Raw genomic sequence first — 23,286 nt, 5'->3', positions numbered from 1 at the left:
TATATCACTACAAGCAATGCTCAAATAAATGTTTTGGTTCATATATCTTTAGGCACTGATGCTCCTATTTCTATAACATAAATTCTAAAGAGTGGGTTTGCTGGGTCAGTAAATTTTAATATACATTGTTAGATTACTTCCCAAAAGGCATACAGCAATTTCCCTCACCCTTACCAGCAACACATTCTCTCTTTCTCCCTTCCTCTCTCTCATGGGTGGAAAACTGTCTCCATGTTATATACTTTTCATATATTTAGGATATAAACCACTTGTCACATGCTGCAAGTATTTTTTCCATTTGCCATTAAACTTTTCTCGTGGCATATTTTGCAGCACAAAAGTCTTAAGTTTTTTATGTCAAATCTATCAATCTTTTCCTTTACGGCTGCTGAGACGTTTGTCTTAAAAGCTCAGTACAGTCAATGATTAGCATTTGTGGATATGGGCGTGGTTGAAGAGACTCACCTGGACAGTACTATCCTGTCTATACTGAGTACTTGAAGTACAAACATAAATTACTACTTTGCTGCCACTGTCCAGAGAGTATATCTGGGTGATTGTGAGTTCTAGACAAGTAGTTTGTCTGACAACTTTGTTCAAAACAAGCAATTCCATTCCTTAAACTCAGCTTTACTGATGGAGATGTGAGCCGGCATATAATGAGTCTGTAGCCCTATAAAACAGGCTAATCTATTTCTTGTTCCTTCAAGGAAATAAAGGTAACCTTCAAAATAGTCATTCTATAAGCCATCCCACAAAATACAAGTTTCTAAGTTCTATACTATTTCATTGTTACTAAACAGAAACTTGGTTTATGCAAATCCAGGCGGCTCCAGCATTAGATATCTCATCTGTCTTTGATGAAAGCCTTGACTTGACAAATACCGCAAGATTTATTGGTTTATGGCATCTGGTCAGCTATGAATTAAAAGGGCTTTTACATTTTCTTCCTCTATTCCCACTGTATTTTTTCAAGCACATGATCTTGCATTTTTCTCTGTCAAGTGAAAGTAGGGTGAGGCATTTTAATTATTTTAAAATCTAGAGTTTGCAGACAGCTTAAAAAGTCAATTTTATCATAAGAATACAAATGTCAATGAATTGTTGAAAATGTGCCATTAAACAGAATAGGACTCTACCCTGTGAGTAAGATCAGAGGGCAGAACAAAGGGCATTATGTGCTTAATTCCCTATGTAGTGCTTGGGAGGAAATCAGAGGGCTCCCTTCACTTTAATACTACCTCAATGATAATTTCTATGTCTGTATTTTCAGCCTTTATCTTCCACCTAAGTTCTAACTGTCCACCAAAACTTTTCTACTTTAGTCATATATGTTTATGATTCATATATATATGACTCAGTCACATTATATATGTCATATACAATTATGCCATGAAAACAAATCAATCAACATCCCTGCCATTTCCCAATTTCTGTCAATGGCACCATTAGGACTTTAAATCTGATAGTCACCTTTGCCTCCACCTTGTCTTCACCCTAGCAAATCCCTTGATTTTTAAGCCATTTATTCATTCAGAAAACATTTGCTGCAGATCTACTACGTACTTTTCATTATGGTAAAATACATGTAACATAAAAATTTACCATTTTAACCATACCTAAATGTGTAGTCCAGTGGCATTAAGCACATGCACACTGTTGTATGACCATTACCGCCATCCATCTCCAGAGATAAGCGATCTATCTGATAAAGAGTTCAAGGGTCATAAAGATGCTCACCAGACTTGAGAGAGGAGTGGATGAACTCAGTGAGAACTTGAACAAAGAGAAACTTTTCATCATCTCAAATTGAAATTCTGCACCCATTAAAGAGTAATTTCCCATTCCCACCTCCCCTGCAAGCCCTGGCATCACCAGTCAACTTTCTATGAATCTGACTACTCTGGGTATAATAAATACCATTACTTACTAATTTTTTTGCATATCCTTAAGTATTTTTCTATGAGATATGGCATTTGTTCAATAAATGTTCTTTAGCAAATTAATCACTGAAACATCAATTTTACAGCTGCTTGAATATAAAGTATGAAAAACTAAACTTCTGGGTCAAAGAACAGCCAGACTTTAATACTTTTTTATACACTGGCAAATTTTACTCCAGAAAGATGCCAACTGTTAAGGGAGATTGTATTTATTTATACCATATCATTATTTATGCATACAAACCAGCTGCTGATTTGTAGATGAAAATGTTCACCCCTGTTTCAATTTGTTAATAATTATCTATCTATCTATATATATATAAATGAGCTTGAAAAAAATGAGTTTGATTTTTATTGTTTATTTGCTTATTAGCCATTTTCATTCCTTCTTCTAGCTCTTTTTGTCCCAAATTTGTATAGCACACAATTATTAATCCATGATAAATTTTTATTTGTACTGAACAATTTGACACCTTATCATCTTAATGTATGATGTGGTTTTGTACATTGCTGTTGTCATTTGTGTAGCTTATGTGGAGACTTGGCTGGGACTCCGATAAGATCCCACTGTCCGTTTTATAATCCCTGCATACTATATTATTATTTACTAATGCTTTTTTCCCAGGTATTTATGAAAGATATTTTTCTTTTTTTTCCTTTTTCTCCCTTATTTTCCTACATATTTTAAGTTGAATTTAAGTTAATTGATATTAAATATTAAAAAGAACTAGTCAGGGGCACTAGCTGGCTCAGTCAGAAGAGTATGTGACCCTTAATCCTGGGTCATGAGTTTGAGCCCCATATTGGGTGTAGAGATTACTGAAATAAAAACTTAAAAAAAAAGAACTAATCAGAACTCAACAATTTAATAGTTGAAATGAAAACTACACTAGAGTAAATCAAGAGCAGATCAGAAGATGCAGAAGAAAGAATTAGCAAGCTAGAAGACAGTGTAGTGGAAAGTACCCAAGCTGAACAGCAAAAAGGAAAAATAAAATTTAATGAGGATAGATTAATAAATCTCTGGGACAATATCAAATGTAGGAACATTCACATTATCAGGATCCCAGAAGAAGAGAGAGAAAAAGAGGCAGAAAACTTGCTTGAAGAAATAATAACTGAAAAATTCCCTAACCTGAGGAAGGAAACATACATCTCAGTCCAAGCCCAGAGAGCACCAAACAAGATGAACCAAGGAGGTCCACACCAAGACACATAATAATTAAAATGTCAAAAATTAAAGATGAAGAAAGAATCTTAAAAGCAGCAAGAGAGACACAAGTAGGTACATAGGAAAGAAACCCTATAATGCTATCACTGATTTTTTCAGAAGAAACTTTCCAGGCTAGAAGGAAGTGGCACAATGTAGTCAAAATGCTGAAAGGAAAATAAAAATCTACAACCAAAAATACTCTACTCAGCAAGGTTATCAATAAGAATTGAAGGAGAGGGGTGTCTGAGGGGCTGTTGGTTAAGTGTCTGACTCTTGATCTCAGCTCAGCTCTTGATCTCAGGGTTGTGAGTTCAAGTCCTGCATTGCACTCCACACTGGGTGCCTACTTAAAAAAAAAAAAAGAATTGAAGGAGAAATAGAGTTTCCAGGACAAAAAAAAAGTTAAAGGAGTTCATTACCAGTAAACCAGCCTTACAAAAAATGTTAAAAGAGCTTCTTTAAGCAAAAAAGAAAAGGCTATAGCTAGAAGTAAGAAAATTATGAATTTATGAAAATTATGAAAGAAAAAAATTTCACTGGTAAAAGCAAACATATATAGTAAAGGTAGTAGATCAATCATTTATAAAGCTAGTCGGAAGGTTAGAAACAGAAGTAGTAACATCAATTATATCTACAAAAATTAGTTAAGAGATACACAAAATTTAAAAATATAAAATAGTATGTCATACACATAAAACACTGAGGCGGAAGTAAAAATGTGGTGCTTTTAGAATGTTTGAACTTAAGTGACCATAAGCTTAATACAGACTGCTATATACATAGGATGCTATATACGCAGGATGTTATATATGAACTCCATGGTAACTACAAACCAAAAACCTGTAATAGGATACACAAAATGTAAAGAGAAAGGAATTCAAACATAACACTAAAAGTCATCAAAGCACAAGGGAGGAGATGAAGAAAGGAACAGAGAATAACTACAAAAAACCCCAGAAAATAATTAACGAACGGCAATCAGTCAATAATTTAAAAGTAAATGAACTAAATGACCCAATCAAAAGACACAGAGTGACTGAATGGATAAAAAAACAAGACTCATCTATATACTGCCTACAAGAGATTCAATTCAGACCTAAAGACACACAGACATTGAAAATGAAGGGATGTAAATAAAAAGATTTTACACGCAAATGGAAATTAAATTTAAAAAAAAGCTAAGGTAGCAATACTTGTTTATCAGACAAAATAGACTTTAAAACAAAGACTGTAGCAAGAGACAAAGAACAGCTTTATGTACCGATAAAGAGATCAATCCAACAAGAAGATATAACAATTTTATGTATCTATGCACCCAAATGGGAGCACCTAAATATATGAAGCAATATTAACAGACATAAAGGGAGAAATTGACAGTAATACAATACCAGTAGGGGACTTTAGCACTCCACTATATCAATGGATAGATCATCCAGACAGAAAATCAATAAGGAAATTGGCTTTGAACACATTAGACAGGATGAATTTAACAGACATATATAGAGCATTCCATCCAAAAACAGAACACAGATTCTTTTCAAGTACACATGGAATTTTCTTTGAGATCACAAGTTATGCCATAAATCAAGTCTCAATAAATTTAAGAAGACTAAAATCACATCAAGCATCTTTCCCAAACAAGGTTATGAAATTAGAATGAATTACAAGAAAAAAAAAACAAACCTGGAAAAATGCAAACATATGGAGGCTAAACAACATGCTACTAAACAACCAGGGGTCAATGAAGAAATCAAAGAGGATATAAAAAAATACATGGGGAGAAATGAAAATGGAAACATAGCAGTTCAAAATCTTTGGGATGCAGCAAAAGCTGTTTTAAGAGTGAAGTTTACAGTGTTACAGGCCTACCTCAAGAAACAAACAAACAAAAATCTCAGACAATCTAACCTCACGCCTAAAGGAACTAGAAAAAGACAAAACCCAAAGTGAGTAAAAGGAAAGGAATTATACAGATCAGAGAGGAAATAAATGAAATAGAGACTAAAAACACGATAGAATGGATCAATGAAATCAGGAGCTGGTTCTCTGAAAAGATCAACAAAATTGATAAACCTTTCCAGACTCATTAAAAAAAAAAGAAAGAAAAAAGAGAGAGGATGCAAATAAAATCAGAAATGAAAGAGAAGTTACAACTGACACCACAGAAACAGAAAAAAGTAAAGAGACTGCTATGAAAAATTATATGCCACCAAAATGAACAACTTAGAAGAAATGGATAAACTCCTAGAAACATACAGTTTTCCAAAATTGTATCAGGAAGAAATAGAAAATATAGTAGAAACCAATTACTAGCAATGAAACTGAATCAGTAATCAAAGACTCCAAAAAAAAAAAAAACTCCCAACAAACAAAAGTCCAGGACTAGATGGCTTCATAAGTGAATTATACCAAACATCTGAAGAAGACTTAATACACATTCTTCTCAAACTATTCTAAAAAATTGTAGAGAAAGGAATGCTTCCAAATTCATTCTTTGAGGCCCACTTTACCCTGACACCAAAACCAAAGAGACTACAAAAAAATAAAAAAAATAACATCATACCCCAATTTCCCTGGATGAACATAGATGCCTATGTTCAAAATATTAGCAAACCAAATTCAGCAATACATTACAAGGATCATTCGTGACAATAAGATGGGATTTATTCCAGAGATGCAAGGATGGCTTACTATCTATAAATCAATGTGATACACCATATCAATAAAGGATAAAAATTGTATAATTATCTCAATAGATACAGAAAAAGCATGTGACAAACTTCAATATCTATTCATAATAAAAACTCTCAACAAAGTGGGCTTAGAGAGACTATATCTCAACAGAAGAAAGGCCTTATATGAAAAATCCACAAGTACTCCATGGTGAAAAGCTAAAAGTTTTCCCTCTAAGATCAGGAACAAGACAAAGATATCCATTACTGCCACTATTATTCAATGAGGTACTAGAACTCTTAGCAACAGCAATTACACAAGAGAAAAAAAAAAAGCATCCAAATTGGTAAGAAGTAAAACTGTCACTATTTGCAAATGACATGATACTATATATAGAAAACCCTAATGACTCCATCAAAAAGCTATTAAAACTAATAAGTAAATTCAGTAAACATGGCACAAAATCAATATACAGAAATCTGTTGCATGCCTATGCAAGAAAATATAAAAGAATAACAAAACAGCAGAAAGGGAAATTAAGAAAACAATCTCATTTACAATTGCATCAAAAAGAATAAAATGCCTAGAAATAAATTTAACCAAGGATGTGAAAAACCTGTATTCTGAAAACTGTAAGACACTGATAAAAGAAGTTAAAGACAACAAAAATAAATGGAATGATATACCATGTTCTGAATTGTAAGGATTAATATTGTTAAAATGTCCATACTACCCAAGGCAAGCCTATAGATTCAATGTAGTCATTATCAAAAATCCAATAATATTTTTTATATAACTAGAACAAATAATCACAAATTTGTATGGAACCACAAAAGACCCCAAATAGCCAAAGCAATCTTGAGAAAGAAGAACAAAGCAGAAGATATCACAAACACAGTATTTCAAAATACACTGCAAAGTTATGGTAATGAAAGCAGTTACTGGCACAACAATAGACACAACAGTGCAGTGAAACAGAGAGCCCAGAAATAAACCCACATTTATATGATCAATTAATCTATTGCAATGGAGGCAAAAATATACAATGGAGAAAAGACTGTCTCTTCAATAAATGATGTAGGGAAAACTGGAAAGCTACAGGCAAAAGAATGAAACTGGACCACTCTCCTATACATTTCACAAAAATAAACCCATAGTTGATGAAAGAACTAAATGTGAAGCCTGAAACCATAAAATTCCCAAAGGAAAACATAGCTAATAATTTCCTAGAGATCAGTCTTAGCAATATTTGTCTGTATATGTTTCTTTAGGCAAGGGAAACAAAAACAAAATAAAACTGTTGGGACTACAACAAACTAAAAAGCTTTTGTGCAGCAAAGGAAACCATCAACAAAATGAAAAGGCAACCCACTGAATAGGAGAAGGTATCTGCAAATGACATATCTGATAAGGGATTAATATCCAAAATATATAAAGAATTCACACAACTTGACACCAAAAAACTCAAATAATCCAATTTAAAACATGAGCAGATGACCTGACTAGACATTTTCCAAAGAGGACATATATAGATGGCCAAGAGACACATGGAAAGATGCTCAACATCACTAATCATCAGGGAAATGCAAATCAAAACCACAAGGAGATATCACTTCACACCAGTCAGAATGACTAGTATCAAAAAGATAAGAAATAACAGATGTTGGCAAGAATGTAGAGAAAAAACCACCCTTGGGCACTATAGGTGGAAATGTAAATTGTTGCAGCCACTATGGAAAACAGTATGGAAGTTTCTCAGAAAATTAGAAATAAAAATATCATACAATCTAATAATTTCATGGCTGGTTATTTACCTAAAGAAAACAAAAACAGTAATTCAGAAAGATATATGCACCCCTCTGTTTGCCGTAGCATTATTTACAGTAGTCAAGATATAGAAGCATCAACAGATGAGTGTCCATCAACAGATGAATGAATAAAGAAGATGTGACATATACAATAGAATATTACTCAGCCATAAAAAATAATGAAATCTTGTCATTTGCAACAACATGGATGGACCTAAAGAACATTACGCTAAGTGAAATAAATCAATTTCACTTACATGTGGAATCTAAAAAATAAAACAAAACAGAAACAAACTCATAAATACAAAGAACGAACTGGTAGTTGCCAGAGGGGATGGGGTGGTGGAATGGATGAAATAGATGAAGGGGATTAAGAGGTACAAATATAAGGGAATTAAGAAGTATAAAATAAAGAATTCGCAAGGATGAAAAGTACAGCATAAGGAATATAGGCAATAATATTGTATGGTGACAATAACTTTGTATGGTAATAGGCAATACCTACACTTATGGTAAGCACTAAATAATGTATGTAATTGTCAAGTCACTATGTTGTACATCTAAAACTAATATTGTTATGTCAACTATACTTCAATTAAAAATAAAATTAAGGGGTGCTTGGGTGTCTCAGTCAGTTAAGCATCCAACTCTTGATTTCAGCTCAGGTCATGATCTCAGAGTCGTGAGATTGAGCCCCACATGGAGCCTGCTTAGGTTTCTCTCTCTCTTCCTCTGCCACTGCCACTGCCCCCCACTGTGTGCTCTCTCTCTCTTTTTCCAAATCAATCAATCAATCAATCCCAGGAAACTTTTGGTCCAAGGTGGGAAAAAGAGAAGTAGAAAGTTATAATAGAGGGTGGTAAGTGCTGTAATGGGGAAGTACAGAGTGACACTGGAGTATATTCAAGGGGTAGCTTAGTAAGTGAATCCATAAGAGATTCAATTCTACTTTTATGAGTAAAATATGATCAAATCCTTAAAGTACTCAACAGCACTTTACTATTACTTTGAATCACATAAAATTTAGAAAACTATAGGAGTTCTTTCTTTTTTTTAATATGTCATTTATTTATTTGAGAGAGAGAGAGAGAATCTGGAGCAGACTCTGCAGTGAGTGCAGAGCTGGATGCGGGGCTCAATCCCAAGACCCCGAGTCATGACCTGAGCCAAAACCAAGGGTCAAATGCTTAGCTGACTAAGCCAGCCAGGCACCCCTATAGGAGTTCTTTCAAAAATTTTAAAGTAAAATATACATACAGAAAGTGAACATATCTTAAATGTACAGCTTGATGAGTTTTTACAAACTGACACAACCCTATAACCAGCACCCAGATCAAGAAATCAAAAGTACCATCTAGAAGTCTTTCTTATACTCCCTTATCCTGATTTATAACAGCACAGATTGGTTTTTCCTATACTTTTTTTTTAAAGTAGGCTCCCCACCCAGCGTCGAGCCCAATGCAGGGCTTGAACTCACAACCTTGAGATCAAGACCTGAGTTGAGATCAAGATTTGGACGCTTAAGCGACTGAGCCATCCAGGTGCCCCAGTTTTCCTATACTTTTTAATGGAATCATGGAGCATGCCACTGTTTTGTGTCTGGCTTTGTGTCTAGTTGTGGATTGTTAATTATTACTGCTGTTTTGCATTGTTTGTGTGAATCCACATATTTATTTCAACATATAGCCATCTTGGTGGTTTCTGGTTTGAGGCCACTATTGGTATTACTCCTATAACATTTCAGAACATGCGTTTCAGTGAATATATGCATGCATTTCTGTTAGATACTCAGGTAGGAGTGGAGCTGCTGGATCCTAGGGTGTGCATACATTCAGCTTCAGAAGAGAGGCAATGGGAGTTTTAATATCATACAAGAAAAGCAGAAATAGCACTTGAGAAAACATCCACACTCTAAGATTAAATAAAAAGCCAGGGTATAAAACTATATATATTCAAAACTATATGGGGTTTTTTGTTGTTTTTTTTTTTAAATCTTTTTAATTTTTTTTTAAGTAAACTCTATGCCCGACGTGGGGCTCGAATTCATGACCCTGAGATCAAGAGTCACATGTCCTACTGACTGGGCCAGCCAGAAACCCCCAGAACTATAAACTATCAAAGCACACAGGAAAATAACCTGGAAGGAAAATAAATCAGAAATGTAAGAGTGACTGCCTTTAAGTAGAGATGTGTTAACAACTTCTTCTCAACTTTTCTATATTTTCTAGGATTTTGAGCATATTAAATCTCATATATATTTTGATCCAAATCCACAGAGTACCAAAGTGAAGATAGTTATGATGTTCAGAAGCTATGACTTTCTCCAATCTACAAGGAATTTTGTGAAGATTTGTTGAACGACTAATATAGAATTCTATGTCACACACCTAGCCCATGATTTGTTTTGTTTTTAAAGATTTTATTTATTTATTTCACAGAGAGAGACAGCGAGAGAGGGAACACAAGCAGGGGGAGTGGGAGAGGGAGAAGTAGGCTTCCCGCTGAGCAGGGAGCCCGAGGCGGGGCTCGATCCCTGGACCTGGGATCATGACCTGAGCTGAAGGCAGACGCTTAACCACTGAGCCACCCAGGTGCCCCTAGCCCATGTTTGTATATGTTCTTTTTTTCAATTTAAATTCAATTAGCCCACATATACTACATCATTAGTTTCAGATGTAGTGGTCAATGATTCATCAGTTGCATATAACAGTCAGGGCTCATCACGTCACATGCCCTCCTTATATTTTGTGGCAAAGTCTTAGACTCACAGAAAGTCAGAATTGGAAAAAATGATAGGACTCATCTGGTCTTGTTTTCAAATATTTTTAGCTCTGGAAACCTTTATCTGAAATTATATATGGAAACCTAATATATACAAGCGAGAGACTGGGAGCATTTTGCAGAAGCTTTGGGAGTCAGAGCCCTGCCAGCTTAGCCCTGTAAGGTAAACAGATCGGAAAAAAAAAAAAAAAAAGGTAAACAGGTCCGAAATGTCAAGAATCTTTAAGAGATACTGTTTGAAAACCACTGACCCAATTCAATCCATTCATTTTCTGGAAAAAGAAGCTGAAGCAAGGCCATAAAGCAAGTTAGCTACAGAACCAGATTTTCTGACTTGGAGTCTAATGTTTTCCAACACATTACTGCTTTTCAACAGGACCTGATGCTCTCCAATCACAGGAACAATGCCTTCTCCCACCCAGGCCAGCACAGACAGACATCAGTGCCCAGAACATTTTTTTTTAATCAAACAATTGATATATACCTGCTATTCAATTGGAAAAGGCCAGATTACCACCCAAGGTTAATTATATCCAGAAAAAGCTTTGCATGCTTTGTATAAAAGGAGCTAAGGGTCATCTCAGTCTCCATACCTAACCTCCTCAGTGACACCAAGGTCATTTCCTAGTACCAGTAAGGGGTAGATTAAGAACTTAAACAATAAAGCAGCTGGGTATGTAATGGACTTAAAACCAAAAGCAGGAAAAAGACCTGTACGGAAGAAACTTCTTCCTGCCCAGAGCAATTAATGTGGTGAACAGATGGGAAGGGAAGCAAACTATTTTCAGGCTTTAAAGGGAAGATAAGAGATATGAAGAAATAATAAGCAGTAAACCCCCAGTGCAGGGGCAAACACAAGGGCATGTTTTTCTTTTTTCCAAAAGATATTTTTAGTGCTGACAGTAACTGCTCAGAGTATTACCCTATAGTTGTTTTTCCATCATTATAAAGGAACTGAATACTAGAGCAACAGAATAAAAAATCCAGAATGAAATCACAGAGCAGAGGCATCAATGGAAGCAAGAGGGATGAAAATGAGCCCCCAAATTCTGGTAGGTGTCTTACCCCAAGCTGGGTTTATACAAAGGCAGGCTTCCCTTTATTCATAAGGTAGTGTGCAATACTTCTAGAATTGATGCTTATAATGAGGATCATGAGGTGGCATTTGTATCAGCAAGAAAGGATCAATGAAGTTCTGCTGTGGGTTTTTGATTGTGTTGGGAGTTATTTCTCCATTGATAATCCACACACAGCACAGGCCCTCCTCTGTCGATTCACATGCTACTGAACAGGCTTGTCCTTTGTGCAGTGTCTCCCATGATAATTCATTTTGCTCACACCTGCAAGCATACTCTTCTTGCATCACCACTGCCATGTCATCGTAATTTCTGACATTTGCTGAAAACTTAATGACTTTCAAAACATTCTTCACATCTGTTTTCTCATTTTACACTCATGACATCTCTGTGATGTGTACTTGCCATTGGACAAATAAACTTATGCTCCGCATTATCAACAACAGCTAAACAATGGAGAGAGCCCAAATGTCCATCAACTGATGAATGGATAAAGATGATGTGGAATGGAATATTACCCAGCCATCAAAAAGAATAAAATCTTGCCATTTGCAACGACATGGATGGAGCTACAGTGTATTATGTAAGTGAAATAAGTCAGCCAGAGAAAAACAAATAAATACCATAGGATCTCACTCATACGTGGAATGTAAGAAACAGAACAGATGAACATATGGGCAAGGGAAAAGAAAAAAAGGAGAGAGGGAACAAACCATAAAAGACTTTTTTTTTTTTTTTTAGGTAGGCTCCATGCCCAGCATGGAGCCCAACATGGGGCTTCAATTCTGGACCCTGAGATCAAGACCTGAGCTGAGATCTAGACTCAGCCACTTAACCAGCTGAGTCACCCAGGCGCCCCCAAACCATTAGACACTCTTAACAATAGAGAACAAACTGAGGGTTGGTGGAGGGAGGTGAGTGGAGGATAGGTTAGATGGGTGATGGGTATTAAAGGCAGCACTTGCGGGCGCCTGCGTGGCTCAGTCGGTGGAGTGTCCGACACTTGATTTCGGCTCAGGTCATGATCTCAGGGTCATGAGATCAAGCCCTGCATCGGGCTCTGCGCTCATTGTGGAGTCTGCTTGAAATTCTCTCTCACTCTCACCCTACTCGTGTGCACTCTCTCTTGTGCACGCACACACGCGTGCTCTCTCTTAAATAAATAATCTTTTAAAAAAATAAATTAAAAGAAAAGAGGGCACTTGTGATGAGCACTGGGTGCTGTATGTCAGTGATGAATCACTGAATTCTACTCCAGAAACCAACATTGTACTGTATGTTCACTAAAATTTAAATTAAAAAAAAAGAAGGGACACCTGAGTAGCTCAGTCAGTTAAGCATCTGCCTTCGGCTCAGGTCATGATCCCAGAGTCCTGGGATCGATTCCCACATCAGGCTCCCTGTTCAGTGGGGAGCCTGCTTCTCCCTCTGCCTGCCGTTCCCCCTGCTTGTGCACTTTCTCTCTCTCTCTAACAAATAAAATTAAAAAAAAAAAAAAAGAAAGAAAGAAACTAATGCTCTAAGACCGTGAGTGATGAGTCCAAGGTCTCATAGTTTATAAGCGGCCAGGTGCAAACAAGAACTTTGAACTTCAAGTTTTTAGTCCATCGTTCTTCTATTACAACTTACTTTCTACTAAAACAAATATAACACCATCAGATGTTTGCTAACGTCCTTCTGATGAACTCCACCACAGCCTTCGTGTGGCTTTCCAGTTCCTCCCTATTTGGTGCCCTCTCCTGTTTAACCTTCTCTCACACTTCTGTCCAATACACACTAGCTGCTTGCTCAAAACAATACCCTCACCTGGAATGTCCTCCTTTCTTTTCATTTCACCAAATTCTATACAGCCTTCGAGGCTTGGCACAAGTGTCTGACAGATATAATCTTCCATCAAAAGCAGTTCATGTCCACAATAGTCAAACTGTGGAAAGAGCCAAGATGTCCATTGACAGATGAATGGATAAAGAAGATGTGGTGTATATACACAATGGAATATTATGCAGCCATCAAAAGGAATGAGATCTTGCCATTTGCAATGATGTGGATGGAACTGGAGGGTGTTATGCTGAGCGAAATAAGTCAATCAGAGAAAGACATGTATCATATGACTTCACTGATATGAGGAATTCTTAATCTCAGGAAACAAACTGAGGGTTGCTGGAGTGGTGGGGGGTGGGAGGGATGGGGTGGCTGGGTGATAGACATTGAGGAGGGTATGTGCTATGGTGAGCGCTGTGAATTGTGCAAGACTGTTGAATCACAGATCTGTACCTCTGAAACAAATAATGCAATATATGTTGAGAAAAAAAAAGAAGAAGATAGCAGGAAGGGAAGAATGAAGGGGACTAAATCGGAGGGGGAGACGAACCATGAGAGACGATGGACTATGAAAAACAAACTGAGGGTTCTAGAGGGGAGGGGGGTGGGGGGATGGGTTAGCCTGGTGATGGGTATTAAAGAGGGCACGTTCTGCGTGGAGCACTGGGTGTTATGCACAAACAATGACTCATGGAACACTACATCAAAAACTAATGATGTAATGTATGGTGATTAACATAACAATAAAAAATTTAAAGAAAAAAAAGCAGTTCATGTCTGAACCACACATTTTGACATTTCATTATATTCAATATAATTTGTAGTAAACCATAATTGTCAAATTATTTGTTACACCACATCAGTTATTTTATATTTGTTTAATGTGTTGAAGTTTTGTTTCTGTTAAAGACCAAATCCTTCAGTGGTAAAATATACTTTTTTCATGAACATGTACTAGTGTCTAGCACAGAGGAGAAACTCAGTAACAAAAGTAGATGCTTTTTGTTTTGTTTCAATACAGTCCCTAGTATTATATGAGGACATGGTCATCAAAATGACTGGGGTGAGGAAGATAAGGCAGAATTTCAGTCTTGAAGGAGCTGGGGTATCAGGAGGGCTCCAAGGTAGGGAGCCTCCTGAAACTAGGTACACAATGAAAGCAGAACAAGCAGCAATTTGATTTGATGTTCCTTATACATGTCCTGTTTAAGAAAGACTAGCAGGGCACCTGGGTGGCTCAGTGGCTAAGCATCTGCCTTCGGCTCAGGTCATGACCCCAGGGTCCTGGGATCAAGCCCCACACTGGGCTCCCTGCTCAGCGGGAAGTCTGCTTCTCCCTTTCCCTCTGCCACTCCCCCTGCTTGTGCACTCGTGCTCTTTTTCTCTCTCCCTCTCAAATACATAAATAAAATCTTTAAAAAAAGAGAGAGAGAGAAGACTAGCTTCAACAGTGGACACTAGGTGGCCATTAAGTAGCTCTTAAGAGACAGAGAGAAGGAAAGGGAGAAAGGAACAGAGAAAAGAAGTGTGTAAGCTGTGTCCCAAAAAATAGTTACCTTCTGTAGGACAGCTGGTATGTATGATATATACAGCAACACATTTGTTGCTGATCATGGGAAGCAGCACTCATTTTAAAAAATCCAGGTAATTCTCTAAGACAATGCCTAGCCCACACTTGTTTTTGTAAATAAAGTTTTACTGGTACACAACCACACCCTTTTTTAAATCCCTGCCTATGGTTACTTTTGTACTACAAGGATGGAATCAAGTAGTTGTTGCAAAGCCTAAAATAGGTACTATTTTACCTTTTAAAGAAGTTTGCCTACCTCTGCTGTAAAATTTGGTTCTGCATTTTATAGAGATCACAAAGCAATCTTTGGTAAAGGAGACTCAGAAGCTGTGTATAGATTTGGAAAGGCCAGAAAATTTCTGTTACTGACAGTCCTTTGCTTTGGTCTATAACCCCATCATCTGACCATTCTGTCTTAGTGTATCTATCTGTGAAGCGGAGATTATTCTACCTCCTCTTGTCTCCTGGGACTGAAATTTTCTAGCACCTGTGCACTGTGTCTAGCTATGATTATTTCCTAATGCTCATGGGGCAGAAAAAGAATGAACTGTCAGTATACAACAGTCAGTAAAAATAACTTGTTTATCTGCGCATAAGGAAGGAGTAGATTTTTTGAGTTAGCAAAAGTATATCCTTCACATTATATTTATCGCTTTTAGTGGAATCCTTTCTTGAATGCATCTCATAAATTTTGTCATAACAACAGAGTGTATAAAACACACTTTAACCCTATTTTGCTGACTCAGAATTATCGTAATGAAATTTGTTACATTATAGCCCTCTGGGGCCACTACAGAATGGAGGTTAACTGAGCTAACACAAAAGAGCTAAGAAAACAGATTTTGTAGTTCTTGTATCTGCTCTTCTCCTTCCCTCATTCTCAGGAGCCATCCTGCAGGGGAATGCTAGGAGTGGAAGGTGATCTAAACCAACTAACAATCTCATGCTGAAATTCCTAGATTAAAAAAAAAAAAAGTACCCATCAAATGGGATGGTCTTAGTCCACTTAGGCTGCCATAACAAAATGCCACAGACTGGGTGGCTTATAAACAACAGAAATTTACTTCTCACAGTTCTGGAGGCTGGAAATCAGAGATCAGGTGCCAGCAAGGTCCAGTGAGGGCCCTCTTCTGGACTACAGACTTCCCGTTCTGTCCTCACATGGTAGAGGGGGCCAGGGAGCTCTCTGGAGTCTCTTCTATAAAAGCACTAATCCCATTCAGGAAAGCTCTGCTCTCGTGACCTTGTCACCTCCCAAAGGCCCCACCTCCAAACACCATCACCTTGGGCATTAGGATTTCAACATACAAATTCTGGGGAACACAAACATTGAAACCACAGCAGTTTGGTCTAGTTTAATTCACCAAATCATCAAATATATATATTTATAAGATTTATTTATTTATTTTGAGAGAGAGCATGCAAGGAAGCATGAGCGTGCTCACACGAGTGGGGAGAGGGACAAAGAGAGAGAATCTTTCAAGCAGACTCCCCCTGAGGGAGGAGGAGCCTGATGCAGGGCTCGATCCCCACAACCCATGAGATTCTGACCTGAGCTGAAACCAAGAGTCAGACGCTTAACCAACGAGCCACCCAGGCACCCCAAATAATTAAATATTTACAATATGCTTCCTCTGGGTCAATTTATAGTCTTAAATTCAAAGATGATTAAGACATGGTTTCTGCTCTTATGAAACATAAGATTCCAACTTTGGTAGAAAGCCCAATGTTCTCCTATAAGATTGTGTGTGGATAAGAAAGCCCCACTTACAGCTTCACATGTATCCATTTTGCTCATTCAATACTATCTATTTTGTTTTCAGGGCTCCACTCACACATTCATTTTTCTGATGACAATGAACAATACCTAAATGAATAAGAAAAAAGTTCTTCACAGTCAGAGCAGTCAGAACTCTTGCTTTCCATAGTCACAATTTGGCCTTACAACAAAGCCCCCCAAGATGAGGTTTCCAAGAATAAATTCTACCTAAAAATGGAGACTTCTTTGTATTAAAAAATAATATCTCAAAGAATCGTTTTACAGTAACTAATGTCCTGCCTTCAAATTATACCTTAAAGGTCCAAGGGGACGTTAGGTATATTTCAACATGTTTCTCCCATTGCAGTGACCTAAACTTCCTGTCTCCATTTAACAATGATGGACTAAAGGAAAGTCCTAAATATTTCTATCTGATCAGGAGTAAATCTAACTGTAAGATTTTTCCTTTATAAGGAGACTTTAACCACCTCAAGACTCAAAAATCAAATATAATACAAAATATAAAGGGTACCTGAGGTAAGAGAAGGATGGAAGAGAGAGAAGAGAGAAATAAAAGGGAAGAAAGGAAAGAGTTGAGGAAGGCAGAAAGAAATGGTAGCAAGAGAAAAGAAGATCAAGAAGAAAAAGACAAGGAAGATTAATACCCAATCAAGATGTCTTTATTCAAAAAATTACAACATTGAGAGAAGATCACAAATGAAGAGCTATTTATCTTACAGGAATAAGAATGTGAAGAGCCTAAGGTGAAGACTGAGGGACATGGCCTAAGGTTTGCACCCTCTGACACCTAACCCTTTTGAGATCTGATACCAACTGATGACACCTAGCTCCCAGCTCCAGGGCAAAGGAAGCATGTATGTCACCTGCTGTCAGGTAATGATGGAAAAGCTAGGTTTAAGCCAAAAGCAAATATGTGGTAAAACAGTACTAACAACTGAGGAAAAAAAACAGGGTTGAACCAGGATTAAGTAAGTGGAAGGTTTAGTCAACACAATAGAAAGGAATGATGAATAAAAGACTGGAATAGAGTAGGTTAAACCATCACTATTTACAGATGATATGATGAAAAACCCAAGGAAGTCACCTAAAAAACTACTAAGACAGAATTCAGTAAGTCTGATGGAGTATGAATCAATGGTTTTCATAAATAATAAACAAAAGATATAATGGATGAAAAGGCCACAATTATAACAGCCAAGACAACAAAAGCCCAAGGAATAAGCTTACTAGGAATATGAAGGAATATAGGAAGAAAACTTCAAGACACTTCTACAGGACAGGCAAGTGACCAGTGGAAAAGCACACTATGGTCTTGGATAGGAAAATGTGACATCATGAAGACATCATTCTCTTGAACTTCATCTAGAAGTCAAATGCAGTTTCAGTAGAAAAGAGTAGTGGGGAAAGCTCTGAAAAAGGACAGTAAGGCAAAACTAGTCCTACCAGACATTAAGATGTTTTCTAGACTCTCAATAATTAAAGCAGTATGAAACCATTGCACAAATACACAGATAGATCCATATGAGAATAGAAAAGCCCAGAAAAAAGATCCAAATACATTTTGGAATTTAATATATGATAAAAATGCATCTCAAATCAGTGGGGAAAGATTATTCAATATGTTTTTGCATAGCTGGACAGCCAACTGGGAAAAGATAAATTTGGAACCAATATTCATACCATACACCAAGATAAACTCCAAGCTGAGCAAAGATTAAAATGCTGAAAATGTAACCATAGAAGAACCAGCAGCCACACACACAAAAAATGAGAACCTGACATTTTCTGCCCCCTGGTGGAAGGACATCTATGAAGTAGTCTTAAAAAAAAAAAAAAAAAGTAATAATAATCTAACTTAAACCTGATTGTGCCTTGGTCCAATTACCAATTTACAGAAACATAAGAACAAAGAAACTACACTTCAGGGATGCCATCAGTAAAATCCGTATTATGGGAGACTCTACACTCAGGGTGCAATACTCTAGTGAATAATGCAAGAACAGTATGTCTGCATACATATTTAATAGTGGAAAGAATATAGATTAGTATTTTCTTATACATACATTAAAAATCTCTAAAGAGATTCACATAAAACTAAAAACAGTGGTATCTTGAGGAGGAAGAAATTGGCATTAAGGATGGGATGGGAAGAAGAGTTCACTTTATACCTTCTAAACTTGAAATTTTGACCTTTGGAAATTCATCATCTATTTAAAAATTAAAGAAAAAAAGCAAAATTAAAGTACCAATGAACTTTTAAAAAAAGGACAGCAGCTCTTAACCTTGAAGTGACCATGATAAAAACTCCTGAGTGGAAGTTCCTGAAGAGGTTAACAGCAGGAAGAGATAATGAGCACCTGGATTAAGGTAATGTGTCTTGCTTTTTTTACTGGAGTATTACAATAGTTTCCAAATTCAATTTCCTAACTGCAGTCTTGCACGTTCCAATCCATACTCCATGGCGCTGTGGTAGTTTCTTCGTAAATGTTGCAATGATCTTCCTAAAATGCAGATCTAATCATGTTTAAAAACTTTTGGAGGTTTCTTAAAAAATTAAAAATAGAACTACCAGGAAAAAAAAAAATTAGAACCACCACATGTTCCAGCAATTTCAATTCTGGGTATTTATCTGAAGAAAGTGAAAACACTAACTCAAAAAGATATCTGCACCTCGATGTTCACTGCAGCATTATTCTAATGGCCAAGACATGAAAACAACCTAGATGTCCATTGACTGATAAACGGATAAAGAAAACATAGTATATATGTATAAAATGGAATACTAATCAGCCATGAAAAAGAATGAAAACTTGCCATCTGGAGCAAAATGGATGGACCTTGAGGGCATTTTGCTAAGTGAAATAAAAATCCAAAAAACTGAGCTCTTAACAGAGAACAGACGGGTGGTTGTCAGAGGTGAGGGGGTGGGGAGGAAGACATGGGTGAAGGAGATTAAAAGGTAACTTCCAGTTATAAAATGAATAAGCTATGGGCACATAACGTACAGCATAGTGACTATAGTTAATAATACTGTGCTGCATATTTGAAAGTTGCTAAGAGAGATCTTAAAAGTTTTTATCACAAGAAAATAATATGTAACTATATATGGTGACAAATGTTAACCAGACTTATTGTAGTAATCATATCCCAATATATACAAATATGGAATCATTACGTTGTTAGATACAATTACACCTGAAACTAATACAATGTTAGATGTCAATTATACCTCAAACAAAAAACTTTCAGTGTCTCTCTCTTACCTACAGGATCAATTTCAACTCCCTAGCATGGCACAACATTCAACATCTTTCATAGTCTAGCTTTAACTTACCCCTTTTCCAGGGGTTTGCCTTGTAACTTCTCACTACAAATCCTAAACCCCAAACACACTGGATTACTGGCTGGATTCTGAATATATCAAGCACTTTCTTCTCTGTCCATGGTAATCTCCCTGCTTCGAGCTTGTGTCTTCTCTTCTCCAGCTAAGACCCAGCTAAAATGCTTCATCTTTAGGAGGCCTGCCCTCACTTCCCCCAAGCAGAACTTGCAGGGACCATGCTCCCCTCATAGAACTAATTTCCCCCTTCCATCAGGCTCACAGAGTCCTTTGTCAAACACATAATATAGTGCATGTCACAGCATGCCATAACTATTATTTGTTCTAGTCAGTATTTGATAAATGAATTATCATGCCTTACAGCCAACCCAACTCCTTCTCCAAAGAACCTAAATTCAAAGAATGGGATTCCAAAAAAAAAAAAAGAATCAAAAGCCCGGCTTGTAAAAAAAAAAAAAAAAAAAAAATTACTAGTTCACTGAAATGAATTTATTGGCTTGTCTTCATTCCAGATGGTCCTTGAAATCAACATCCTGTATTACTCACAGAGCACATCAAGAGCTGCAGCGAGGCTTGGGCCCTTCTTCCAACATGCTCCAGCAGGCTATCTGACTCCTTCAAAAGGGAACAACTTTCCCCTAGGCATATACCAACTAAAACCCCACTGTCTAGTTTCTTAGGGAGGAGAGTGAAACTGAAGAGGCTTGTTAAGGGAGAGCCAAGAGTTGGTCATAAGAGCAAAGACCAGAAATCACACATACCCCTAATTAGATCCCTGTGCTAATCTCCTAGAAAGCAAAGGAAGCCATCAATCTCACTACTTTTTTTTCTTGCACATACAGGATATTTGAGCTGATGAGCAAGTGTGCAGCTGCAGGAAAACTCCCAAGGTGGCTGCGGATCAAAGTGCTGGAGTGGAGGAGGCCCTCCAGACAAGCGCCTGCCCCACCTATAGGTAGGGATAGGTAGGGTTCTGGGCGCTTTTACTCCTTTTTTTTTTCTTTTACTCAAATGTAATCTTTTTGTCTCCTTCCTCATGTTTCTTACAACCGAACTGCCCTAATTTTGCTTCCCTGCTCTTCATTTTACTTCCCTGCAGTGTTATCACACTGCAAGTTTCAGTGCCACCAAACGGTCACTTAAGTTTCCACAGATTATGCCAAATCTCTGACCCAACACCATTCATGATTTCACTGAACACAACATTAGAGCTCTGACCTAAACCATTACTCTCTGACCACCTCCTTCTTACGCTGTGGCAACCCTGGAATCACAGGACTTAAAGCTGGATGGCATCTGAGAGATCGACAGGTGAATGTATTTGCCCAAGATCACGCTAGTTAATTGCAGAACCTTGATCAGTTTGTTTTCCTAATATCCAGTTCACCGCTATTTCTATCACATCAAACTATCTCCATTCCTTTCATTTTTTTCCTTAATCTTAGATACTGGTTTCGAATTTCTGTTTCATAACAAACTGTGGTCTAGCTCACCAGAATCCTCAAATGAAGGTATTTTCTGATACCAGGAGCATCTTCTTGAATTATACTCAAATTCCCTCTTGCAACAGGGAGTCGAAGTGGTGGGGGAAGGAGGACAGAGAACTGGAGTTGGGGGAGAGACTCATGTTATTCATCTTCAATTAGATGAATTCATCTTCAATCCATCTACCAGTTAGATAGTTCTGAAGTGACCTGGTATTGTACCTCTTTCATAATATGAGTAAGTTGTATTCAGGGCAGTGAAGGTCAAAAGGCAGACCAGGCTCCACTGCAACTACTTGGCCAAACATCCAGAAAGATGGTAGATTTAATTGCTCTGTGTTTATAGCCCAAAATAAATGAAAGGAACAGTATCATTATAAAATAAATAATTTCGGTGAGAATCTTCCTGCAATCACCCAAAAGCCTTTTAGGGAACAAATTATTTGTAGTCATCATAAGAAGAAAATCCCTGCATATTCAAGCAGACATCTGTTATGAATTGAACTTTGTCCCTCCCAGAATACCTTGGAGTCCTAACTCCCAGTACCTCAGAATGTGACCTTGTTCAGAGAGGGTCTTTACAGAAGTAATCAAGTTAAAATGAAGTCATGAGGTGGGCCCTAATCCATGTCCTTATAGAAAGGGGAAATTTGGACAGAGACGTGTAGAGAGGGAGGACAACTGGAAGACACAGGGAGCACATCTATCTAGCCAGAGAACACCTCAGGCTACCAGAACCTAGGAGAGAAGAATGAAGCAGATTCTCTCTCACAGCCCTTAGGATTCAACCCTGCCAACACCCTGATTTGGACTTCTAGTCTCCAGAACTGTGAGAAAATTAGTTTCTGGTTTTTGTTTTCACCCTCTGTCATGTAAGCCACCCAGTACACGGTACTCTCCTGTGGCAGCCCTAACAAACTAGTACAACAGCTGGTGACCAATGGGGTTCTACAAACACCCAGCCAACACTGGCAGGATCAACTTCAGGTGAATGGAGGGACTACCTCTTAATGTTGACAGAAGGTATACAGCTTATAGCTCACCACAGAAAACAAATACAAGAGTTCTTCTACTTCAGAATAATTTACATATTTATGCCAAGGCCAATTTTAAATGATGCTTCTCTCTAAATACCACACTGCCACTTTTTGCCAAACCAGGGTACAGAGAGTGTCCCCCCCACACACACAGTATATCCCTATATTTGGCTTTGAATAGATCGGAAGTTCCCACAGTTGCTGGGACTATGATTGCAACAATTCCTGTCAGTGTAGCAGATGAAATTGGAACAGCTGCATCTCCAATACACATCATTGTCTTAAAAAGACGTTCAGAGTGAATTACAATTAAATTACAGAGCTGTCAAAAAGGGTTATAATAATAGCATTCATTCACCACATTTACAAGGCCAGACATACACAAAAGGAAATAAAAGCTGAAGGAAAAAAAACCAAAAACCCACTCCACACTACTTACCTCAGTAGGAAATTTGGTTGAGGGGAGAAGAGAAGATGAATTAGGTATCACGCAACGAGCACAGCAACAACAATGCTCTGTGTTTCAGAGGGTCCTCCATAACAGAAGTCAGAGGCGCTTGAAGCCATCATCTGGTAGAGATGTATCTCTCTTTTCCAATTGGAAAAAGGAAGGCCAGCCAGGTTGCCATGACTCACCCACAGTTACAGACAAGCAAGGGAGGAGCTGGGACCTGAACCAAGAGCAAGGGTACCTCCCGCCAGTGGCCTGAACAAGGAAAGCAAAATCAGGACAGCCAGATCTGGCCCCTTGTTTTGCTCT

The 23,286-nt window shown here is 37.5% G+C and overlaps 1 protein-coding gene across 10 annotated transcripts in view; it reads right to left on the bottom strand.

Moving 5' to 3' along the window:
* Positions 1–23,286, bottom strand: part of CRACD (capping protein inhibiting regulator of actin dynamics) — a 258,544-nt gene that overhangs the window by 86,014 nt on the left and 149,244 nt on the right. Inside the window, exon 1 of one of the 10 annotated variants that reach the window (XM_027597488.1) lies at positions 22,966–23,008. The exons of the other annotated variants lie outside the window; for them this stretch is intronic. The gene's annotated coding sequence lies outside the window, so the exon portion shown is untranslated. Of the gene's footprint in view, positions 1–22,965; positions 23,009–23,286 lie in introns of those variants that run through there. 10 annotated transcript variants of the gene reach the window in all.

This window comes from Zalophus californianus, chromosome 2, assembly GCF_009762305.2.
Source record: "Zalophus californianus isolate mZalCal1 chromosome 2, mZalCal1.pri.v2, whole genome shotgun sequence".
In the NCBI taxonomy this organism is placed as follows: Eukaryota; Metazoa; Chordata; class Mammalia; order Carnivora; family Otariidae; genus Zalophus; species Zalophus californianus.
Note: the sequence above shows the minus strand (reverse complement) of the source record. Positions and strands in the feature narration are given on the sequence as shown.